This window comes from Rhincodon typus, chromosome 29 (genome assembly GCF_021869965.1).
Source record: "Rhincodon typus isolate 14 chromosome 29, sRhiTyp1.1, whole genome shotgun sequence".
Classification (NCBI taxonomy): domain Eukaryota; kingdom Metazoa; phylum Chordata; class Chondrichthyes; order Orectolobiformes; family Rhincodontidae; genus Rhincodon; species Rhincodon typus.
This window is the reverse complement of record NC_063360.1, coordinates 174,782-183,782: the sequence shown is the minus strand read 5'-3', so window position 1 is coordinate 183,782 and position 9,001 is coordinate 174,782.

Below are 9,001 nucleotides of genomic sequence, written 5' to 3'. Positions count from 1 at the left end.
TCCCAAAGTCAGATAAATTTACAGCAACAGGATGGGAGGAAAGGGTGAAGAGATTCAGGGAGGTGAGCTAAACCATCTCACTGGGGAGGGGACAAAGACCAGGAGTTCCCCACCATTTGCCCAAGAAAAGAACGAAGACTGTTGTCCTGAAGATTACCAGAGACTTCACCAAAGAATCTAGGATCACTGAGACATTGGAGTGTGCAGGGTCCATATCTCCATTCTACAAAATGGCTCTGGGATGGAGAAAGAGCTCACATCTGCCGTGGGTCATATACATCCTTACTTTGTCTTATTAACAAATGCATCCTATCGAAATTGTTGCTTCTCGATAAACTCTCAGCAAGTTGCTACAAATGGTCGACGGCCTGTATTCGGTGGCTGTAATCATGAACCTTGATCACTTTGCAAAACGTCAAAATGGACGGTACTGAGAGTGAAGTTGGGGCCTGTCACTTTAGTGATTGCTGAACTATTGCAAACTGATGAATCACACAGGAGAGAATTGGGTTTAAAGGCATACCTCTGACATCTATCTGAATGGGGTCAGTCAGTCCTGATCTTCTCCATGTTCCATTCTCCACCACAAATAAATCTTCTCACTTGTAACTTGTGTTATCTCTCTTTAAGGCTTCTGATTGAAAAGATGTTTCATATTATCCTTTAGGAAGATCTGTGTCACTGCATTCAGAATTATAGCAATAGTTATTCTTGTGACTGGACATTGACAGCTACACCTCACTGATGTTGATTCTCCTTCCAAAAACATCTCATATGGTGGATTCAGAGACAAAACCGGCTTCAGCAAATCATCTGCAGAATGCAATTAAAGCATTTCATCTGAGAAATATGCTTAATCAAAATGCCCGAACCTGTTACAATAAGCTGATTTCATGCACACTTCACAAAGATCACACACTGTTATGGCCTCAGTTTTAGATGATAGTGACTGGGAGCATTGAACTCTTAAACTAAATTTCACAGTTTGAAATTAATTGAATGTATATGGGGACACTTGCTTTCATTAGCTGAGGCATAGATCGAAAAGATGGAGGTGGTGCCGGAACTGTATAAAACTTTGGTTAGGACACACCGTGACAGTATTGTGTGCAGTTCCGGAATCCACATTCTAGGACGGATGTGATAGCACTGGTAGAGGGTGCAGAGGGAGATTTATCAGGATGTTGCCTTGGGGCTGGAGAGTTTCAGTGATGGAGTGAGGTTGAACAAAGTGGGGTTGTTTTCCTTACAGCAAAGGAGATTGAGAGGGGAGACATGTTTGAGATGTGTAAAATGATAAAGGGCATAGATAGGGTGGAAGGAAGAAACTTTTCTCCCTTGATAGAGGGATCAATGACATGGATTGAAGGTGAGGGATGGAGATTTAGAGGGGATGAGAGGAAAACCTTTTCATGTAGAAAGTGGTGGAGAATTGGGAACTCATGGCCTGTAAGTTTGGGAGAGGAAGCAACCCTCATCACATTGAAGAAGGATTCTGATGCGCACCTGCAATGCCAAGTGCTGGGAAAACAGGACCAGAGAATAGTGAAGTGATTGCTTTTGATCAGCGCAGACTCAGAGGGCCAAAGGGCCTTTTCTGTTCTGTAGATCTTTATGACTGAACAACTCTAATGTTTATAATTTTATAAAACTTCTTAAGGCCGGAGCAGTTTTATAAAGTGTCAAACAACAGAACTTGATAGCGCAACTACGATCATTTTAAACATTATAATTGTCACACTATTAGTTATATATACGGCTGGGAAATATAATCAGCAAGTCTATGGCACTTCACGGTAGGCACAAAAATATAGAAACGTAGCTTGGCTGCCAGAAGATTAACTTTCGAAATGTTTTCTAAAAAGCTTTACACAAATTTCAGCAGTCAATTTGTTTAAGCTGTTTCTAATCAAATGATCTGATAATTAAGTGGTCAAGTGGAAAAGAATTAACAATGTAAATTTTATATTAATCAATTAAATTTTGTTGTAAATTCTCATACCCACATACTTCCAGCATTTCGACCAACACGTGGAAATGAACTGGAAGGAAATGACAAAGGAATTGCTGAATATTAATATTTTCCTTTTTAAAAAGCTAGAGACAGATATAAATTTTTGTAATCTTTTTCTGTAAATTCTGCAAACATCTGTAGTGACACATTTGGATGGCAGGGACCGGAGGAGGAAGAGTAATGTTTTTGCAAGATGGTGAAACGTAGCATAAACTGGTGGAATGTTAGTTAAAAATGTTTCAGGTTGTTTTAACAGGTATTCCTTTGGACAGCTTTGGTAACGTTCACTTGAATTCTTGGACGCAGACACCAGAAGGCTTCATGTCTGAAATCAAGGGCTGTTCATTAAAAATGTTAGCGTAGCAGAGGTTGTGGCTATCTCATCGCCACTCTCCCAGGACAGTCTACACGAAGAAAGAATAGACAAAAAAGAAAGGGGCCCAGAATAATTTGCAAAATAAGAAAAAAGTCAATACATTAGTATGAAGACCTGTGATTGAAGTGAAAAGGAATCTAATCATTTTGGGTCCAGCAAGAAAACTGCATCGGAAAACAGTCATTGGTGTGAATTATTTATATAGCACCAAACTTATAATACAAATTTTGGGGAGACTATAATCAAGAATTGGATGATAAAGTAATAATGAGCAATTACAATTTGCATGTAGACTCAATTAATGAAGTCAGCATTAATATTGTGGAGGAAGAATTTCTGGAGTGTCCATAAGACGTTTTCCAGACTAGCATTTTGAGGCACCAATCTGGATTGCACCAAATTGGATTTAATATTAATTAATTTAGTTTAGTTACTTCAGTTAATTAATATCTGTTCTTTAATTGAGACTTTGGGAAATAGTGACCGTAGTATTACAGAATTTTATTTTGAGTTTGAATGTGACATTATTCATCTTATAGCTGAACAAAAGAAAATATGGGTATCCAACAAGCAGGTCATCTGGAGCAAATGTTGAAAATACACAAAAATTGTCAATAGGAGATAGGCAAATTTATAAACAAACACTTCCGGTTCCACAACAGATGCCCGTTCCTTTATTTACATTAATCTACTTGCAGCCAGTCTACAAACAATCAACGGGAACAATGGATCTACCAAGGTTCATGAAAGGTATCTAACTTTCATGAGTTGAAAGCAGGCAGATTATAAGGCTACCAGAAACAATCAGAAGTCTGATGATCGGGAATAATTTAGGACCAATGTAAATAGAAAAAGGAAAATAATAGAAATTCAAGCAAGGGTGATGAAAACAAAGATGGACAAAGAACAAAGAACAAAGTACTGAAACTTCAACCACCTGGCCAGGCTCATTCCCCAACACCAGGTCCAGTGTGGCCCCTTCCCGAGTTGGACTATTTACATACGGCTCTAGAAAACCCTCCTGGATGCTCTTTACAAATTCTGCTCCATCTAAACCCCTAAAACTAAGTCAATTCCAGTCAATGTTGGGAAAATTAAAATGTCCCATCACCACCACCCTGTTGCTCCTACATCTTTCCATAATCTGTCTACATATTTGTACCTCTATCTCACGCTCGCTGTTGGGAGGCCTGTAGTACAGCCCCAACATTGTTACCGCACCCTTCCTATTTCTGAACTCTGCCCATATTGCCTCACTGCTTGAGTCCTCCATAGTGCCCTCCTTCAGCACAGCTGTGATATCCTCTTTGACCAGTAATGCAACTCCTCCACCCCTTTTACCTCCCTCTCAATCCCACCTGAAGCATCTATATCCTGGGATATTTAGTTGCTAATCTTGCCCTTCCCTCAACCAAGTCTCAGTAATAGCAATAACATCGTACTCCCAGGTACTAATCCACGACCTAAGTTCATCTGCCTTACCTACCACATTTCTCGCATTAAAACAAATGCCCCCAGACCACCTGTCCCTTTGTGTTCATCATCTGCTCTCTGCCTACTCTTCCCCTTAGTCACACTGACTTCATTATCTAGTTCCTTAGATAAGTAAAGCTTTAATGATATACTAAAAGAAAAACAATTAGACACATAAATGTGGACCCATCGCAGATACGGGCAAGAAAAATTACACTAGTAAACAGGAAAGTGCAGTTGTTCATCTTGCATAAGGCCACAGGACCATAAGAAACAAGAACAGGAGTAGGCTGTTCAATCCCTTGAGCTTGCTCCAACATTGAATAGGATAGTGGCTGATCCGACATTCCTCACGTCCACTTTCCTGCCCTTTCCCCAAAACAGATGGACCAAGCTGTGGGCCAAGAATCTATGTATCTCAGCCTTAAATATACACAAGGACTCGGCCCCCATACAGCTCTTTGCAGCAAGGAGTTACAAGCCCTCTGAGAAATGAAATTCCTTCTCATCTCAGTCTTAAAGTGTTGCCTCTTTATTCTGAGACTGTGCCCTCTGGTCCTGGACTCTCCCATGAGGTGTTATCATCCTGTCTGCATTGACTCTGTCAAGCCCCTTAAGAATCCTACATGTTTCAATAAGATCACCTCTCATTCTTATGAAGTCTGGTAAGTAGAGTCTCATGTTTTACCTGCTTAATCCTCAAGGAAAATAATCCTGAAAATCATACAAGATGCGAAGAAATTGCAGCAATGTTGTGACAAATCAATAGTATTCATGAAGCAGTAGCTGATACAATAATATTGGGACTGAGGGTTGACAAGTGTCTTTAACCAGTTTTCCTTAACAGTTTCTTCATTTTTTACATTTTCTATGGTGCATCTATAAAAGTTGGTAACTGTCCTTATAAACATGCTGAATTTCCTTAGCCTCCTTAGGAAGTAGAGGTGTTGCTGTGCCTTCTTGAGCGTCACGTCAACATGGATGGTCCAGACAGATTGTTGGTGATCATCACTCCTGGGAATTTGACACTCCTGACCATCTCTGCCTAACTTCCGTTGCTGTAGCTAGGGGTGTGCCCTCCTTGCTCCCTGAACAAAGAACAAAGAACAAAGAAAATTACAGCACAGGAACAGGCCTTTCGGCCCTCCAAGCCTGCATCGATCCAGATCCTCTATCTAAACCTGTCACCTATTTTCCAAGGATCTGTATCCCTCTGCTCCCTGCCCATTCATGTATCTGTCTAGATACATCTTAAATGACGCTATCATGCCCACCTCTACCACCTCTGCTGGCAACGCGTTCCAGGCACCCACCACCCTCTGTGTAAAGAACTTTCCACGCATATCTCCCTTAAACTTTTCCCCTCTCACCTTGAAATCGTGACCCCTAGTAATTGAGTCCCCCACTCTGGGAAAAACCTTCTTGCTATCCACCCTGTCTATACCTCTCATGATTTTGTAGACCTCAATCAGGTCCCCCCTCAACCTCCGTCTTTCTAATGTAAATAATCCTAATCTACTCAACCTCTCTTCATAGCTAGCACCCTCCATACCAGGCAACATCCTGGTGAACCTCCTCTGCACCCTCTCCAAAGCATCCACATCCTTTTGGTAATGTGGCGACCAGAACTGTACGCATTATTCCAAATGTGGTCGAACCAAAGTCCTATACAACTGTAACATGACCTGCCAACTCTTATACTCAATACCCCGTCTGATGAATGAAAGCATGCCGTATGCCTTCTTGACCACTCTATCCACCTGCGTTGCCACCTTCAGGGTACAATGGACCTGAACACCCTGTGCAACAATTTTCCCCAGGGCTTTTCCATTTACCGTATAGTTTGCTCTTGAATTGGATCTTCCAAAATGCATCACCTCGCATTTGCCTGGATTGAACTCCATCTGCCATTTGTCTGCCCAACTCTCCAATCTATCTATATTCTGCTGCATTCTCCGACAGTCCCCTTCACTATCTGCTACTCCACCAATTTTGAAGTCAATGATCAGCTCTTTAGCTTGGCTGACATTGAGGGAGGGATTGTTACCTCTACACAACGCCACCAAGCATTCTATCTCTTTCTGCCTCGTCATTGTTTGTGATCCAGCCTACAGAGATGGTGTCGTCAGCAAACCGGTAGATGGATTTAAGGTGAAATTTGGCCACATAGTCATGAATGTACAGGGAGTATAGTGAGGGACTGTGTACTCAGTCTTGCTGGGTGCCACAGTTGAGGATTGCCATTGAGGAAGTGCTGTTGCCTATCCTCACTGATTGCAGTCAGTTGGTCAGGGAGTTGTGCATCCAGTTGCATAGTGTGGAGCAGAGACCAAGGTCACAGAATTTGGAGATTAGTTTTGTTGAAGTTATAGTGTTGAAGTTGGAGCTATAATCAATAAGTAGAAGCCTGACATAAATATTGTTGTTATCCAGACGATCCAGTGGGCAAATTATTGGAAAGGGCTCTGAGTGACAGGATTTATGATCACTTGGAAAGGCACAGTTTCATTCATGATAGTCAGCATGGATTTGTGAGGGGTAGATCATGCCTCACAAACCTTATTGAATTCTTTGAAGAGGTGACCAAACACATGGATGAAGGTAGAGCAGTGGATGTGGTATACATGGACTTAAGTAAGGCATTTGATAAGGTTCCCCATGGTAGGCTCATGCAGAAGGTAAGGAGGCATGGGATAGGGGGAAATGTGGCAGATTGGATTCAAAATTGGCTGACCCTTAGAAGACAAAGGGTGGTAGTGGACGGAAAATATTCAACATGGTGCTCAATTACGAGTGGTGTACCACAAGGATCTGTTCTGGGTCCTCTTCTATTTGTGATTTTTGTAAATGATTTGAATGAAGGAGTGCAAGGTGGATTAGCAAGTTCGTGGATGATACGAAGGTGGGTCGCGTTGTGGACAGTTCGGAGGGCTGTTCTAAGTTACAAAGGGACATTGATAGGATGCAGAGCTGGGCTGAGAAGTGGCAGATGGAGTTTAACCCTGAAAAGTGTGAGGTGATTCATTTTGGAAGGACAAACTTGAAAGCAGAATGCAGGGTTAACAGAAAGATTCTTGGCAGTGTGGAGGAGCAGAGAGATCTTGGGATTCATGTTCACAGTTCCCTGAAAGCTGCCACCCAGGTGGATAGAGTTTTTAAGAAGGCGTATGGTGTGTTAGCTTTCATTAATAGAGAGATTGAGTTCAAGAGCCCTGAAGTTATGCTCCAGCTATACAAAAGCCTGGTTCGGCCACATCTGGAGTATTGTGTCCAGTTCTGGTCGCCTCATTACAGGAAAGATGTGGAAGTGTTGGAAAAGATGCAGAGGGAATTTACCAGGATGTTGCCTGGAATGGAGGGAAGGTCTTACGAGGAAAGGTTGAGAGAGCTAGGGCTTTTCTCTTTAGAGCGACGAAGGATGAGGGGTGACTTGATAGAGGTGTACAAAATGATCAGAGGTATAGATAGAGTAGACAGCCACAGACATTTTCCTAGGGTGGAGGTAGCTATTATGAGGGGGCATAATCTTAAAGTGAGTGGAGGTAGATACAGGGGAGACATCAGAGGTAGGTTCTTTACTCAGAGAGTGGCGAGGTGTGGAATGCATTGCTGGAGAGGGTAGTGGAGTCGGCCTCATTAGGGGCATTTAAGCGGCTATTAGATAGGCATATGGATGATAGCATAAGGAGGTTAGATAGACCTTAGGTTTAGGGTAAAAATTCGGCACAACATCATGGGCCGAAGGGCCTGTACTGTGCTGTACTCTTCTGTGTTCTATGTTCTATTCAGGGATGAGTGTAAGGATGGGGACATGGCGTCTGTCATGGATCTGTTGCAACAGTAGGTGAATTGCAAGGGATCAAGACAGGCTGGGAGGATAGAGTTAATATGAGCCATGACTAACCTCTCGAAGCACTTCATAATTAAGGAGGTCAGAGTCACCATACAGTAGTCATTGAGGCATGCTGCATGAGATTTCTTTGGTACGGTAATGATGGTGGTCTTCTTGAAGCAGAGGTGGATTTCAGATTGTAGTAAGGTGAAGTTAAAGCTGTCAGTAAATACTCCCGCCAGCTGGTCTACACAGGATCTGAGTGCACAGCTGGGGACTCCATCTGGGCCAGTTGCTTTCCATACGCTCACTCTCAAAAAGGCCGAACTGATGTCTGCACTGGTGACCGAGAGAACAGGTGTATCCAAGGTATCAGGACAGGTGACACTGTTTCGCTGACCCTTTGTTTGAACCAAGTGTAAAATGCATTGAATGCATCAGGGAAGGGTGTATTTTTGCCCGTTATTGTAGCCTATTATGTCATGTAGACCTTGCCACACGTGATGGGTATTTGTGTGGTTAGTTTGGGACTCTATCTTAGTCCAGTATTGCCTCTTGGAATCTCTAATGGCCTTACAGATGTCAAATCTGGATTTCCTGTAAAGGTCAGGGTTTTCTGACTTGAATGCTGCACACCTGGTCTTCAGTAGGCAATGGATTTCTTGGTTTGTCCATTGTTTCTGTTTGGGGAACAAACGGATTGAGTTTGGCACGCAGTCCTCTACACACTTGCTAATGAAGTCCGTGATGGTAGTGGCATACTCATCTAGTTGGCTGCTGAATTCTTGAATGTGGACCAGTCCACTGATTCCAAGCAGTTCCACAGAAGCTATTCCACTTCCTCAGACCAGTAGTGTACTATTTTCTGTAGTTGGTCCTCATATTTCAACTTCTACCCTTAAGCTGGGAGGAGGAGCACAGCATTGTGATCTGATTTTCCAAAGAAGGTGAGAATGGGGTCGAAATTGAAAGCAAAATCCATAAATGTTTCCTATTCCGGATGACAGAGAGAAACAACACTGAATGAGGTACTGGAGAAAGTATTATGGGTGGTGACCCAAATAGAACAAGGAAAGTTTCACAGATGCTGCCAGACTGGCTGAGTGTTTTCTAGCAATTTCTGGTTTTTTAATGATATCAAACATTTGTAGATCTTTGTAATTTTTGTTGTAGTGGCAATGCCTAACTGACGTCCCAGTTAATTTTCTGTTCAGTGGTGTGTTCATGTAGCCATAAGCAGAAATGGTTAAGAGTGGGCATGCTGGGAATTTTGGTCACAGGCTGTGACCGTCCTGTCAGCTGTGAT